The sequence below is a fragment of the Protopterus annectens genome, chromosome 4.part1 (genome assembly GCF_019279795.1).
Source record: "Protopterus annectens isolate FY-2018-M chromosome 4.part1, PAN1.0, whole genome shotgun sequence".
NCBI lineage: Eukaryota > Metazoa > Chordata > Ceratodontiformes > Protopteridae > Protopterus > Protopterus annectens.
Window position 1 is genome coordinate 840605522 of NC_056734.1, and position 17271 is coordinate 840622792.

The window sequence follows — 17271 nt, forward strand, 5'->3', positions numbered from 1 at the left end:
TGCTTATATTGCATTGTACTAAGTTCCAGTTAAACACAGAGTAGCTTCATTTCTATTTACATTTATACACAAACAGTAGTTACATTTGTACATTCTAAGATTTTACATAGGCTAACGTTACTAAAGAGGGGGTCCATGTGCAACTTAGTGGATTGTACAGTCAGCGCTTATGTATAAAAATTGTTTTGTCATTTCAAAGAGAGGCTGAGTGAGAGTATTTTGCAAGTGTCATACGGTGAACACAAGGTCTCAACCTTGAGATGAGCATGTGCAGGATCAGGACTGATTAAGATTATAGGTTCATAGGTAGATACTAGGCTATCTGCCCGAGGGCATTTATAAGCCTAGCCAGAGTGTCTGCTTTCACCGCCTCATTGATTAATTAACTGATCCTCTGTCAAACAGAGCCAATGAAGTGATCCCAGGGGTGTATTTTCTGTTACCCATCCACTCATCAAGATTTCTCTTGAAGAGTGTTAGTGAGGGGCTCTGCCTGATGTAATTTGGAATTTTGTTCCAAAGCATGGGGAGTCTCTGTGACAGGAATCTATCCCTCCAGCATGTTCTATTTATTGTTGTGGCAAGGCGTAGCTCACTAGAATGCATGGCTCGCAGTTACTTGGATTTCTTTAGGTGGAGCATGTCCATGACTTCTGAGTTGGACACGTCTTTGTAAGTCAGGCAGACATCACTTCTGAATAAGCAATATGCCACTGAGAACAGCCAGAGTTTTTTCAGTCGGGCTGCATAGGACATATGTTTGAGGCCAGTAATCCTCTTAGTGAGGTACTTTTGTGGTCTTTCCAGCTGTTGAAAGTGTCTTGTGAGATACATCCCAAATGGGACATTGTACTCTGATGGGTCTAATGAGTGATGAGTAGAGGGGGCACTATAACCTCTTTATTTCTAGATGCGAACCCTTTAGTAATTAGATGGGCCACATAGAAGGATTTCCTAACTACTTTGGCAATATGATTGTCAAAGGAGAGATTACTATCTACCTGGGTCCCCAGATCTCTTATTACCCCTTCTGTATTAAGGGGGCTGCCACCTATGTGGTAATTCGTGGGTGTTTTGTTTTTCCCAAACGGGATGACTATGCATTTTTTGGCATTTAGCTTGAGGCCATGACTTTAACACCAGGTGTCTGTCTCACTAAGGCCCTTTTGGAGGATGTCCGTGTCAGCTGGAGAGTCATTTATGGCTCCCAGTTTGCAGTCATCTGCGAACTTGGTTAGCCATAGTCCTCCTGTGTTTGCCTGTACTTCTGAGAAGTATATGCCGAACAGCAGGGGGTCCCAGGACCGAGCCTTGCAGGACACCACTTGTGACTGGTTTAGAGTCGAACCTGGAGCCTGCTATTCTTACCATGTGAGTTCTGTCTGTAAGCCAGTTGGCAACCCATCTTGTGAAGTAGGGGTTTATGTTCAGGCTGGTGAGTTTTTTTGTAATACCCGAGTGGGGAATGGTGTCGAAAGCCTTGGCGAGGTCAAGGTAGGCTGTGTGAACCACCTTTCCCTCGTCTATGGCCTTGGTGACTGTCTCGAAGAAGTCAGCCAGGTTTAGTAGGCATGATCTGTCCTTAACAAAGCTGAACTGGGTCGGGTCAAGTGTTTGGAGGTTCCCAATGTCTTTGTTAATGAGTTCCATGATGATGCGCTCCATAGCCTTGCAGAATAGGCTAGTCAGGCTTATGGGGCGATAGTTACCGGGGTCAGTTGTGGCCCCTCCTTTGTGGAGAGGAATAACCGTTGCTGTGCGCCATTTTATGGGCACGTAACCTGTGGAGAGGCTGAAGATGAACAGTGTGTTTAGGTGGGGGGTTAGTTTGTTCTGTAGTTCTGTAGTTCATGCAAGACGCAGCCTAGGACACTGTCTGGTCCCATTGGCGCTGTGTTTTTGGTTTTTGAAAGGGCTGTTTTCACCTGTGCGTCTGTGATTTTTGGGACATTACACTTTTCCGGTATTGTTGTGGGCCCTTTTGTAGGTGAGAGGGGAGTGAAGTTTGCACTGAATTTATCTGCCAGGATGTTGACAATATCAGTAGGTTCAGTATATTTTGTGCTATTTTGCACTAGTTCAGTGCATATCTGCAAGTTGCCACTTAGATTCTTAACATAGCTAAAGAAGGCTTTGTGCTTGTCTTTTAAATCCTTGGCTATTTTTCTTTCGAAGTTAGTCTTGGATGATTTCATGAGAGAGCTTAGTTTCTTACTGATACTGATCAGGGATGACTTTCCTTCTTGGGATCTGCTTTTTTTCTGAACTAGTTTCCTCCTTCTATTGTATAGCCTGTTTATTGCAGGGGTCCACCAAACTGTTTTCCTTCTCATAGAGGAGTGAGTTTTGGTTTTGCTAGGGGTGGCACGATCCATGCATCCTTGTAGGTGCTCACAGAGTGCATTTGTAAAGGTTTCTGCATCTTGAGCAGCGTTATCCTTCAGCGTTTGGGCTGTGAAACCACTGTCTTAAGTAAGGTGAAGTTTGCTTTATAAAAGTTTTTTACTGTGGTTTCCTTAGTTGGGGGTTGTGGTGGGGTGTGGATATCCAGAGTGATTAGTCTATGGTCTGATCTAACCAGTGACGGGCTGATCACCGGTGTGGAATACCTGTTGCCCATGTTGGTGATGACCAGGTCCAATATGTTTTCACCTCTGGTAGGGGAGTTTACCAGCTGATCCAGGGCATTTGAGTTGATGAATTCCAGGAAATGCTGGGCCTGGGAATTTGTACTTGAGTAGTTTTCCCAGTGAATGGTAGGGTAATTGAAATCGCCCAATATCAGGGTGTTCTGTAGGACCTTCATGTTTTCCAGTGTCTCCAGAAAGGTGGAGTGGTGGTCCTGGGTCATGGAGGGTGATTTGTAGCAGGCCACAATTTGCATTGCAGATTTGCCCGTTGTTAGTTGCACATGGATGATCTCAGAGGTATCATGCTGCGCCACTAACCTGGAGGTGTAGGTATCCTTGATGAATATGGATACACCCCCTCCTTTTGTGTTTCAATCCATGTTCTGTGGCCAAAACGTGTGGCATGAGTTGTAGCCCGGTAGTGCTGGGGTGCTCTCTGGAGCCTTGAACCAGGTTTCAGTTACTGCACAGATGTCGACGTCCTCCATACTGAGGTATGCTTCAAGCGTGTGCATTTTGAGATTTAAACTCCTGGCGTTGAGTAGCATAACCCTCAGTTTTTTGGTAATTGTGCTGTTTATGGAGGTGGTATTTAAGCAGTGGTTTAAAATGACTGAGTTTGTCAGAGTGTTTTATTTGTGTGAGGATACTCTTCCAGAGTTTACCAATGTATTGGGAGTAGAGCGAGTGCCCTGCAATATTTTTTTACTTATTTGTAAGTAATAAGAATTAGTTACTAGAGCAGAGGTCCCTTGATGGACAGTAGGTCAGTAATTAAGGTCTGTAGTGCAGGGCATTCTTCTGGATGATGAATGAGTTTGTGTGCTCTAGTTAGTTGGAATATGTTAGGTAGTTGTGTAGTTCAAGCCAATTTAATTGCTTTAAGCTATGACAGTGGTTTGGTCCTATGAGGGAGATTGGTGGCAAATCTATTTTATTGAAGCAGGAGGCCAGTTTCTTTAAGTATCGTTTAAGTTTATTAGGGTAGGAGTGGTGTAGAAGAGAGTTGGCAATATGAAGGTGGTAGCTAGAGTTTTTCTTGTGGTATCTGTAAGAATTCCATTGATCCTACAAAGAGAACCTAGTTTCTGATGAGTAGATTTAATGGGTCACAGTATATGCTGGTCATATTTGAGGTTGTCATCTATTATAACTCCTAGACATTTACCATGAGCTACAGTTTCAGTGACAGTATTATTTGCTGACTTTATGATAAAAAATTGCATTTGCTTTTGGCAACTTTTTGAGGGGAAGAGCATTAACTTAGTTTTCTTGGGGTTGTGTAGGAAGTTTGATTCTTTGAGCCAGGTTTATACAGATGAGAAAGATTTTGGGTAATGTATTGGAGCTTATTTATTTATTGTTGAGGCCACACATGTTAATGTTGGGTCATCTGCACACTGAACTAAACTAGCAGGGTGAGTGGAGGTGTGGAGGTCATTAGTAATTGCATTAAATAGAGCCCGAAGGACACCTGTAGTAACTGGTTGAAAGGCTGAGCAGGTTTGTTGCCATTTATCACCTTGTTGCCTTCCAGATAGGTAACTAAGAAACCACAACAAGGAGTATTGTGAAAGTCCTATTGAGGAGAGTTGAATGAGCAGTTGCTGGTACAAGACAGTATCAAATGCCTTTGATAAATCTAAGAACATGGTGGACACAAGCAGACCATCATTTCTATGTTGGTTTATTATACTGGTAAAATGTAGTAGAGCAGTAGTGGTGCTGTGCTGGGGCTTAAAGCCATGTTGTGTTTCTGAGAGCAGGTAATTTGAGGTCAGGTATTGCATCGTTCGATATTAGACTTAGTTGAAAGTATCTTTAACAGTTTTATTCAGAAAAGTAATACTAGGTATAAGCATAAAATGAAAAGGGCATAGTCTTTGGGTATTACTGAGACATATCAGAAATTAAAGAAGGATTCAGCCAAATTGTGATGTGGCATATTTATTGATAAAAACACTGTTTGTACACACGAAGTCAGGGGTGTAACCAGGATTTTCAAGTTTGTACTTATGGCTCCCATACTACTGCCCCACCAGCACGCCGCCACCAAGCTACAGCCCTGTCATCATGCTTCATATAAATTATTTTCTCTGTGCCCCCCCCCGTTTGACACCCCTTAACTGTCTTCATTCCTTCAGGTCCTGAAATTCAGCTTATGAGGTTGGACTTCTGTTTTTTTTTACATTCAGCCTAGAGGTAAGGATTGAACATATGGGAGTAGTGGTGCCATCATCCAAGATGCCCAATTTTCCCCCTTCTCCTAAGCACCTCTCCTATATGCTAATATCACTGTTAGGCTGTGCAGGCACTGGGGAATAGTCTTTGTGTCCCCTGCCCTGGGTCCATGCCTGTAGTTGTCCTGCTGTCCACTGCAGCCTGGCATCTTTTCAGTTAGCTCTGGCCTCCAGTAGAGAGAGACTTAGCATGATTCTTCTTCCACAGGATGGGCACGCTCATCCTTCTTGCATACACCATCACGCACCTAAGTTGCTTAAACCCAGGTCACCTGGGCCACAGTCAGGACTTTATTCCTCTATGCCACCAATGAGGCTTATGCTTCCCATAATTTCTAGTGACATTTTTGGGACATTGGGATATTCAGTTATAAACTTTTCCAAGACTTTGAAGATGAAAAGCTGCATCATTTTATTAGTTAAATTTGAGTGCCAGTCTGCAGTTCCCAGTATTTGTATTAACATTACAAATACTTGAAACAATCCCTTTTAGGAACAGATAAATAAAGCTTTTAGTTTGCACATTTCAGATGTTTTTGAAAAGTTCAAGGTTAGAGAATATAAATAATGCTATAAGGTTGTATACAAGCAGAAAGAATAATTAGTTTTATTGTATGTTATAATTACTTCAGTAGCATAGTAATCAGAAATTTTATTGTAAATGTGAATCAGAGGAAAAATCATTTCCAGTATGTCAGGTTTTCTATGAATGCAGAAGAGAACAAAAGTATGCTATGAAGTATTTGAGCTGCTGTTGAAATTGCCAGGTCTGACATGGTGATTTGTGGTAAAGCAATACTAAGGTTGCAAGCAGGGAATTGTGTAACATTGTGGAACCTTAGTGTGCTCACCTTATTCTGAGGTACTGCAGGATATGCGGGCAAAGCCCTATGTTGAGGGGGTGCAGGGTGTGACATCTTCCTGGAAAACTGCTTTAATGGCATTATAGCACGTTCTGACATTTACTGTCTTCATCTACTTTTCAGCCTTAATTTTCAAAGTTGCAGGGCTTGCAGTTGAGTCTCAAACTGTAGATAGGAAGCCAAGACATTCTGGAATCCAAAACATGTTTTTTTTTTTTAATAAAATGTCAGAAAGCAACCTCCTGTGACTAGCCTCTTTAATGATGGGATATATCTCTCTTAAAAATACACTTAAGTTGCCTTCAGATTAATACTTCCCCATGGGAAGTATTTTGGTACTCAGCTTTCATATACAGACTGCCCTGTCTGCAGAGGCACATTCAAAAATTGGTACTTTTTCACTAATATTTGATTAATTTTGAGGTTTTACCCACAGTAATGTGTGTAAGCTTGTTTCATACACACTCGTGCACACACACGTGCACACTCACACGCACTCATACACACACACACTCGCATACGTGTGCACACGCGCATACTACATACACACTCGCGTGCACACTCGTACACGCACTGCACACACACTCGAGCTCGCATTCGCACGCACTGCACACACACTCGTGCTCGCACACACACACACACACACACACTCCCAAAAAAGTCAAGATCTGTGTCCTTGTTGCATTATTTAAAAAAGGAATAGCTGCACTTGATTAAGGGTCTCCCTATCAGATATACGAGACCTGCAAGTAATAGTACAAATACTTTTAAAATCTGGTTTTCTTTTGAAATTAGAGCTTAATTTTCAAACTCTCAGCAGTATCAACAAAGCATTTTTGCAGGGAGGGCTTCACACCTTGACATGAAGATCCTCTGGATCCCCTTGTTTATTTTTGAATTGCTTTCCACACCTCTACTGAGTCTGAGGTTATTTTATCTTGGAGTTAGGGAGTTAGTTAGCTATGCTACAACCATAGACTTCATATCCATCCCCAACGTTTTCTTTTAAGTGTCTTACTACTTAGAAAAGACAAAACCTTACTAGTGGTGCATCTCTACCCACATATCTATTTAAAGGTCTTGCTAGTGGACTTCGTACATATGTGTGTGTGCTTGTGTGTGTGTTAAGATGTATATAAAATATGCATTTATATATATATAAGGCATTGTGTCACCTTACCCTCTGCTGCTTTACTTACCTTTGCTTACTGTTCCTCTGATTGTTTTCCTAGGGTGAACTCCTCTGTGGCTCATCCCGCTCCGTTCGCCCTGCGGGCTCAATCCGCTCCCCTACCCTGCCCCCAAATTCCACCCACCCCCAATGGTCCTAAACTTATACTCTACTGCCACACCCCTATGCATTAGGACCAACCTCTAACTCCTCCCCTTAAAGTGCTATTACCTCTATTATATTCTCACTTTACCCCTATCTCCTCCCCCTTAAAGAACCATCACTCATTTACCTTTATCCATTACCCTACCACTCTATCCACAAATATCCCTACATTTAACCACCTTAACCTAAACAAATGGCTCAAGGATCCTGTAAACCCTTACCTTTATTACTACTCCTAATTATACTTATCATTCCCTATCTACTTACTCTCTACGAACACCATAGATTCCTAGGACTGCATACCCACATCTCACACACCTCTGTCCTTACCCCAGCTCCACTCATAGTGTTAGCAACCTCCCAGCTCAGCTATGTACTCAGCAGCCATATTTCATAGACTCCATCACATCTCTCAATGTAACCCACTAGCTAGAAAAATAAGAACCTAATTTTAAACTTCTACAACTCATCCTAAAAGTTCAGGTCCACTCCCTGTTAGATGGTGATATACACCCTAACCCAGGTCCTACCACTATCACAGCTACACAGCCTGATACAGCAACAAATTCAATCACACAGACACTTACCAAGCCCCCCAACTCTCTCCTGATAGCTCATCTTAATATTCGTAGCATCAATAACAAAATAGCTCACCTGCATGCCCTTATTGATGTTTATTCCTTTGACATCCTCTGTCTGTCTGAAACATGGCTTAATCCATCAATACAAGACAGTGCAGTTCTACCCCCTGGCTATAATATCATAAGACGTGACCGTAACACTAAAAGAGGCGTAGCCATACTTTATAAGAATGGATTACAAGTTACCTTGTTAGACTCCAAACCTCCACTTTGCAACAATGCAGAAATTCTTCTAACTAAGGTTCAGCTTAACAAAAGCAAAGCCATATATCTATCATGTGTCTATCTTCCCCCAGGCAATAACATCAACACATTAGAGGCTATCCTCAGCTGGCTCTCAAGTAACTACCCCCAAGAAACCATTATACTTGGAGATTTTAACATTAACTGGAACTCCTGTATATCTGAGCAGCCTTCTACTCATATCAGCTTATATGGTTTTACCCAAACTATAACATCCCCAACCCGCACCGATAAAACTAACAACAAAACTAGTACCCTTGACTGGATACTCACTAATACCCCCAACTAAACTATAAAACAGGCACCCTCCCTGAGGACATAAGTGATCACTTGCTTACCTATTTAATCAGAACAAAAACTGTCATCCTAAACTCTACCATCTGTAGAACTATTCACACTTTTCGAGCTGAACTAGTCACCTGTGACTGGTCACCCCTGAAATACCTCCCAATAGATAATGCCGTGAAATACTTTAACTCTAAATTTCTAACCATTTTAGACAGCCATGCCCCATTACGCAAAGTTAGAATTAGAACCAAACCGGCACCATGGCTCACCAAAACGACCAAACAAAAATCCTCCAAAGAAATAAACAATGGGCCAAATGGCGCTCAACAAAAAGCTCCTCAGACCATCTGCAATTCAGACAGCTAAGAAATGAAACAAAAAAAGCCATATTAGCCGATAAAAGAAACTACTACTACCAACTACAACAAACCAACCAAAATAATCCCCAAAAATTCTGGCGAGGTATCCATAACCTCCTACACCCTGGATGCTCAAGTACTCCCTCTCCCTCTGGCTCTGATCACAGCAATTCCATCCAAATAGCTGACTCATTTAATACTTTTTTCACTGAAACCATACAATCCCTAGCCAACCAGCTATCCCCTAGCATCCCAGGCTCTGCCACAACCTTTACCAATAATTCTCATCAATTTCATTTTCAGCCAGTGCCCACTTCACTTATCTGTAACCTCATACAGAAACTTAAACCCACTACTCTGTCTGCTGATAAATTACCTGCAGAATACCTGCAAAAAGCTGCTAAAGTCATAGCCTACCCCATATCCATCCTCATTAACAGAACTATTTCTGAAGGATCTATTCGCCTAATCTGGAAAGTCTCTCACATAATTCCCTGCATAAGGGTAACTCCAAAGAGTTGTCCAATTATAGGCCCATAGCTATTCTATCTCCTTTGGCAAAATAATGGAGAAATGTATACACATACAACTGTTAACCTACCTACTCGATCACAATTTATTAGCACCCTGTCAACATGGCTTTAGACCATTTCATAGCACCACCTCTGCTCTCTTATCCTTCAGTAACCATATTAACAGTAATCGTAATATTGATACTCTATCCTCAGCTGTTTTTATTGACCTGTCCAAAGCATTTGACATGGTGAATCACCACCTCCTTATAGACACACTCAAAAACCTGTCATTGGACAACCATACTATACAGTGGTTCCAATCATACCTACATAACAGGCAACAGGCTGTACTATGGGAAAATACTTTATCTTCCCGTCCCAGTCACTCTAGGGGTCCCGCAAGGATCTATATTAGGCCCATTACTCTTCTCCATCTTTACAAATGACCTTCATTCTGTAATTCCTCAAACTGACTGTATCCAATACGCTGACGACTCCACACTCATATGCGCTTCTGCTTCTCAATCAGAACTTCAGTCACTAACCCAAATGACCTTTAGTACAGTTGAAAACTGGCTCCTACAAAGACGTCTTATCCTTAACCCCAAAAAAAAAATGCTACTATTTACCCCCACCCGCAGAACCTCCCCACTTAACTTTACTATTACTTCAAATGATGGAACTATAATATCTCCTGAACCAACCACCAAACTACTCTGGGTACTAATAGATAACAACTTGTCCTTTGAACCTCACATTAATAACACCATAAAATAGTAAACAAGAAACTAGGTTCCTCTATAGAATAAAACCCTTTCTTACACCTCCAGCCAGGGTTACTATTGCTCATACCCACCTCATCTCTACCTTGCTCTATGCCTCCCCTATCTATACCAAAATATGTAGATGTAATCTGAGTAAACTTACATCCTCCTACAACAATATTGCCAGATTTGCAGCTGGGTCCTCCTATAGAACTCATCACTGTATCAATTTGAATCAGTTAGGATGGTTAGAGCTGCCAAATTTAATACTTTTCAATCAATTAATAGTAGCCCATAAGATCCTGTATTTACATCAAAATACACCCATACTTACATCCCTAGTCATCCCCTATAATAACCTCAAGACCTTACGCTCAGCTAATAACCTACTTGTACAAATATCAAAATCCAACAACTTAGCTGGTGACACCTTGTTCTCCAATACAGTAGGTAAAGCCTGGAACATCCTCCCAAGCCAGCTAACCTCAATATCCTCTGTCAGCTTATTTAAAAGCAAGCTTAAACCCTACCTCAAATCACACTGGCTATGCCCCTGTGTTAACCCAGACTAAGTACCTAACTATTAACTAGACTCCCACAATTCCTAGCCTCCCATGATCATGATCTTGTGTTGTCTCACTAATTTTTAGTGAGCTTAACCTTCCTTAGGATTTTTCTCATGTAAATAAGTATATACTGTGGAATGATCAAACACCTTCATACAGTATCACAACCTATGTGTTAAATAACACTAGAAATCCATCCTTGTTTGCTGTTCTTCTATACTCTATTGATCTCTAGTGTTTTTCTTTCTTAGGTTTTGTGAGACCTTAGTATCTCTTATCATAAATTACTAGGTGTATCTAATTTTGTAATATGTTATAAAGATTTGTACTACACCATTTCTAATACAAATGTATTAGTCTTTTTCATCTATTCTTAGATAAATTTTTCCTTTTTCCTACTGAAATATAAAATATATAATCTTAGGCTTGTACTATAAATGTTAAACTTATGTACCAAATTATACTGTTATTGTCTTTGTCTTGACCTTTTCCCCGGGCCTCCACTGAAAATGGACATATATCCAGCTGGACTAGCCCGGTCAACAAATGTAAAATAAAAAATAAAATAATATATATATATATATATATATATATATATATATATATATATATATATATATATATATATATATATATATATACAGCAGAAACTTCAATTATTGTAAAAAATAAACGGAGCCAGTGATTAGCGCTTTCATTCCTTTATTAAGTGTCAGGGACTTCGTCAGAAATAACAGATTTTAGTGGGAACATCATATAATGAACATGAAAGGGGTGGTGTGTAAAAATTCTAAACCAATGTACAGTCAGCTAGTTCAAAAACAGAACTGTGCTCCAATGAGCTAAATGTCACATAGCAAACAAGCACACAGAAAGAGATAAAACTGTCAATCAATTTAGAGTGGCAAAAAAATGTACAGTAAGCTAGTTCTAAAACAAAACTGTGCTTCAATGAGCTAAATGTCACATGGCAAACAAGCACAGAGAAAGAAGAGATTGAACTGTCAATCAATATAGAGTGGCAAAAAATAAACCATGACCTTAGAAACAGTGTAGTGACAAGTAGGCAATGTGAAACTAGCAATGCCATCTCAAAGCACACTTAATATTCAGGTTCTCATTCAAACCTGGAGCGGCATCTGCATTAAGTCTAAGCTGCCAAGTTAATTCTTTAACCTCTAATAAAGTGTTGACATCACCAAAGAAATTGTCCAGTCCCTGTAAAATGAGAAATTTGAAATCTATAAAATTAGGGCAAAATAAACTGTGTTTCATTAAGGCATTTCTCATATCTCCATTTCTAATTGCTGCCAAGTGTTCCTTAATTCTCGAAGACAGTCTTCTCATTGTTTTACCAATGTAAAACGCTGGACAGGACTTGCAAACAGCAGCATAAATAACACACGTTGATTTACAGTCAAAATGACGGTTAAACCGAATAGTGTAACAATTATGTTTGAACTTAAAAGAGTGTCCTGTATAAATTAAAGGGATGAAAGCGCTAATCACTGGCTCCGTTTATTTTTTACAATAATTGAAGTTTTTGCTGCATATGTCCCTGTACTCTTCTAGTTGTGGTCCGACAGTTTTTTTGTTTTTTATATATATATATATATATATATATATATATATATATATATATATATTTATCTATCTATATAATATTTATATATGGGATCCATACTGTTCCTCGAATGGCATTTTCACCGAATGTAAAACGGCTGAGCACACTTTCGCAAAAGTGCTTTTCACCGAAAAAGCACTTTTGCAAAAGTGTGCTAAAAAGAAAGAAAGAAAAACGTGGGGGAATGGCCGTTGGTGAGATCGTAGTACAGTGGGAATATTCCCTTTTCCCCATTATAGTGCGATCTCGGATTGAGAATATAAAAGCGGAGGTGCAGGGGGCCTTGCCCCCTGCATAAGCACTTTCGCTAAAGTGTGTTTGGTTGTTTTGGTTTCGTTTAGGTAGGATTTTGTGCAATAGTACTAGATCCATATATATGTATATATATATATATATATATATATATATATATATATATATATATATATATATATATATATATATGTGTGTGTGTGTTGATATATATATATATATATATATATATATATATATATGTGTGTGTGTGTGTGTGTATGTGTATATATATATATATATATATATATATATATATATATATATATATATATATATATATATACATATGATCTATATTAAAAGTTGAACTCACAGGAGTCTGTAATATCGAACCCATATGTTCGAAATGTGAAAATAGTGAAGCCACAGAACACTGATTTTTTTCCCCATGGGAAAATAATCGGTGGGCCGTTTGGGTGGCTTTGCTATTTCCTCCACTGTGGTGTGATCTTGGAGTTGGTATATTTAAGTGGGGGGGGGGCACAGCCCCCCCCACTAGTATAAGTTTAAAGTGTACGTGTTTTTTTTTTTTTTTTTTACCGGAACAGTGATTTTCTGTGTTTTCATACTTTTTGGTTTTCAAACTTCCTGGTTCGACATTACATCGTTCAAACTCCTGTGAGTTCGACAATGTAATATAGACCCTATATACACACACACACATTCACTCAAGTCTTCGTATTAGTTTAAGTATTTTAGTTAGTCTTCAGAATTTCAGTAAGGGCAGACTGTTTTGCTGATTATTCTAATCTTAAGATATTTAACACATTCCTCATATGGGAATAGTAAATATTAGCACATCATTCCATACATAATTAATTGGGTAAAATACTGGTTGAGTAGCAGGGCACAGATTAGGTTAAGGTAATTTACTACTGGGGTTGCACTAGGTTTTGTCTTGTTTCAACCTCTTTTATTTATTTATTTATTCTTCTCAAACATTAATGGTGGAAATGGACTTTGGTTAGCCATGAAAAAGTTTGTTTACAAACTGTATGCACAATTATTTCAGAAACAGTGGCCAAAACTCTTCAAAATATTGTGCAAAACTGTTGATATAGTAATGAATTCATCTTTAATGCCGGGAACTGTATCTTCATGATTGGGGTGGGGACGTAATATGGTTACAAATTAAATGGCAAAATCTTGACATAATTGAAAATTTACTGACAATGGCAGAATAAATGACACCAACATTAAACATCTGGTAACAATGATAAACAGTTAAAAGTATGAACAATGTGCACATATCTAGCAAAGTCGGGCAAGTACATTCTGTAACCAGTGTAATTCTAAAGGTCCTGTGTAACAACTCCAAGGAAACCAGTGGAACATTGTATATCTCAGGGATCAGGCCATTTACTGAATGCAACACAGAATTTTACAGGTTTGAAAAATTCATGAGAAACCAGTCAAAAAAGTACAGTTTCTTAGTAGAAAAATCATAATGGAAATATGTAAAATTCCTGCTGATTACTACAGATTTGCCAAAGAAGTATTGAAAAACAAAGCTGCATTAAATATTCTCAGTATTAAATTATTTGTCCTGCATCGACGAGTCCCAAACACCCAACCACCCCAAAATAAATGTTATTTTAAAAAAAAAATGTTGCGTCTTTCGGCTTTTCCCGGTTAAGGGTCGCCACAGCGGAACTCCGGTCCGCTAATGATTGGTAGTTGATTTTTACATGCCGAGTTACCAGCCCTGACACACAACCTTCAAGGAAGGTACGCCCATTCACTCATGTCTCCACGCAGAAGACGCTCTAGCTGAGAATCGAACCGGACAGCGTCTTATTGTGAGGCGACAATGCTACCGCAGCACCACCACCGTGGGTTATTTAAAAATAAGGAAAGAAAAATGAAGTAAAAAAACTGCATTTGTTTGTAAGACTTATGAAGTTGAATGTCTTGCTTTCCATGGGTGCCCTTTCATTTTAATGTCAACCAAAAGGTGTACGTCTAAAAATAGCATCAGCAAAAATGCACTTCAGCACACAATTTTACAAATATTAGCAGAACTGCCATTTTTATAATCTGCTGCTGCTGTCGCACTGTCTTGTAATTTAAGCTAGCCTTCCCAGACTGCCCGTGCAGAGCCACTTCTGATGTTAAAAGCATTAGCTCAGTATCTGATAGCCTTTGCAAGTTTGCCTACAGCTTGATCCCACTGACAGAGCCAGGAGATCAGTAATGATTGCACAGCATTTCAGAAATGTACACCTTGTTCAGGACTGAGTTAGGGGCAGGAGTAAAACAAAATGCATCGTTTGTTAAAATCCAGTTTAGCTGCAATCTTTTTTTTAACTTAACCATAGGGCTTTTTTTGGGTCCTGGTGCTACCTCATTTCCAGAGAAGTTGTACTGAAATCAGTACAGTGTGTTTGCCTTTCAACTTCCTTGAATAGGTTAGTTTCATTTCATTAACTTCAGGTCAATGAGAGGAAACCAGTCATATGTTTCCTAGAGCCACTGTTTAGTATTATTATCACAGTAAACTTTATTAACTGATTTGTGCATATAGTGTCTCAGTCATGAGATGTGAAATCTGTATACCAGCAGCTAGTCAGCAGTAACTTAGATCTTTGTACTATAAATTTGTTAATTAAGAAAATTGTTTAACATGCACATGCAAAGCAGCATTTTGTCATGAGTGTTTATTTTAAATGTATTTTGTTACACGTCGATGTTTAATCATAACTGAATGTCTTTGATAGTGTAGACATGAGTACGTTAATCATCAGGATCTGAAATTTCACCTTTCAGATTTAAACAAAACCACTTAAAAATATTTTACACAGGACAGAAACATTGAACCCCTTTAAATGGAAAGAGGAGAAAATAAAAGTGTTTCACATGGCTTGAAGTTGTTGTAAATTTAAGGCAGCTCACACTTATCTTCTGGAGCCGAATTAAGACTACATAACCAGAGTCTTATAAAACTAGATAATTAAAAATCGACAACAGTTTTATTCCTTTATAGTGAAAATTCTCTGTGGGGAGGGGCACACCCTTCTGTCAGTCCTTACATTGCATCTGAATACAGCAAAATAATCATTGGCTCATGAATTTGTGATTGCCCCTTAATGTTGCAGCCTCACCTTGGCATATCGTATCTGTTGCCACTTTAAGATCCTTTACATGTAGTGAAAACACCTGGCTTCCACTTTCTGTTTATGACTTTAATTGCTACCATTAATTATGCTAGAATAATGTCTTGCCTTGAACATATAAAGAAGTAAAAAGGGAAGGGGCTGAGTGATAGGGTTTCTAACACTACTGATTTGAGCTGCCAATTGTTTTAATAAAAGATCGTGAATTTGAAGAGCTGTGGTGGTACTAGGCGTCTTTTTTCTTGGATATACAATTTTTGCTGCTGACGCTGAAGGTACTTTTGTCCTTTTAGCTGCCTGTTGGATTTTCAAATAGTTCTATATGGATTACTCAGGAGAAAAGGTAAACTCAGACTTAGTTGAGATAGAATGGCTATGTCTCCTGGTTGATCTTTCTTGTATAATTCCTTGATTTGGCGTCATACTAGTATGTGATCAGCTTCCCAATGATCTGTGCAACTGCTCTTTGAAACTCTTCAGGTAAAAATGAAATACAAACACAAGTGTTAGAAATATGTACCTTCCAGTAGATGAATTAAAAGTACACCATTTGGAATTTTCCTTGTGTTTTATTTTTCCAAAACTCCACAATTTGCAACAAACATTTTTTTTGCATGACCGACCCTATTTCAGTGCCATAGAGTAAATAATGCTGCTGTCCTCTAGCTTTATTCAAGTCTTTTTGATTTATGCGTTTTTGTTTTTTTCTGGATGCACAATAGTAACCATGCTTGTTTGCCTACACAGTAGGCTCTGACGTCTTGTGAATCACTCTCCCATTTCCTCATTTTAGTTCTGTGCTGTAGCCTGCAAAACTACTGGGACCTTCCTTGGAGCATGCTGCATAGGTGTCCATGTACTGCAAACATTGAATATGAAAAACGTTTAGGAAACCACCCAGACCTGTAAACATTTTTTCAAACAAGCGATCAACTGGTCCATATCTCATGACTAGGGAAAAAAGGCAGTTTTGAAAACTGTTCCATACTACAGATATCTTTCCATTTGGTTAGATCCTGCACTTAATGTCCAACACTACATTGAGACTGCAAAATCTAAAGCCAGTAAACCATTCCTCTGGGTGGGCAAAATTGCCACTTTCTCTGCCTTACAGCTCGAGCTGCCATAGGTAAAGGAGTCCTTCTCCCTCAGTAAGGGGTACGGTCTCCTCCTTACTGCTGCCACATTTCTAAAAAAAAAAAAAATGTTTTTTTAATAATGTCTCAAAATGTGAATACCATTGTCTCACTACAGCAAACGCTACCCTCCTGCTTGGCACTCTTATTCAAGTTTATTGTAGAGGAAAGACTGCCCTTTTTTTCACACAAAGCATTCCAATAAGATCTTTGCCTTCATAAAAATTCTGTCAGAGTCCACAACACATTTGCAAACACCATTTAGTCTAAAATGCACTGAGCATGTGTTCTACATACTTGCACCCAAAACCAAAAAAAGATCTCTACATGAAAAGTCCATCTTATGTCAGAAACGTCTGGCAGGAATTGAAATCTTTTCAAACAGGCACCCTGCAAATCCTTCTAGACTAGCTCTTCATTTAATTCACAATTCCACACTACAAAATGTACACTACCATAAATGGGATTTCAGGCTAGTTCTGTGACTGTAGCCACTACTTAATGTTCAGTAAACCATTCCCAGTGAGCACATTACTCACTGTTTATTCCAGGGATATCATGCGCTCAACATTACGGTTTTCACAGTTCTGTAAACCTCATTCTCTTGTTGTCTGCTCAACTGTGCTGCTATTCATCTGTAACTAATGCTGCTTGGCACT

The 17271-nt window shown here is 39.2% G+C and overlaps 1 protein-coding gene across 1 annotated transcript in view; it reads left to right on the forward strand.

Moving 5' to 3' along the window:
• The window catches only part of HLTF (helicase like transcription factor), a gene marked incomplete in the record, with an annotated part of 1324997 nt that overhangs the window by 904223 nt on the left and 403503 nt on the right, over positions 1-17271 (forward strand).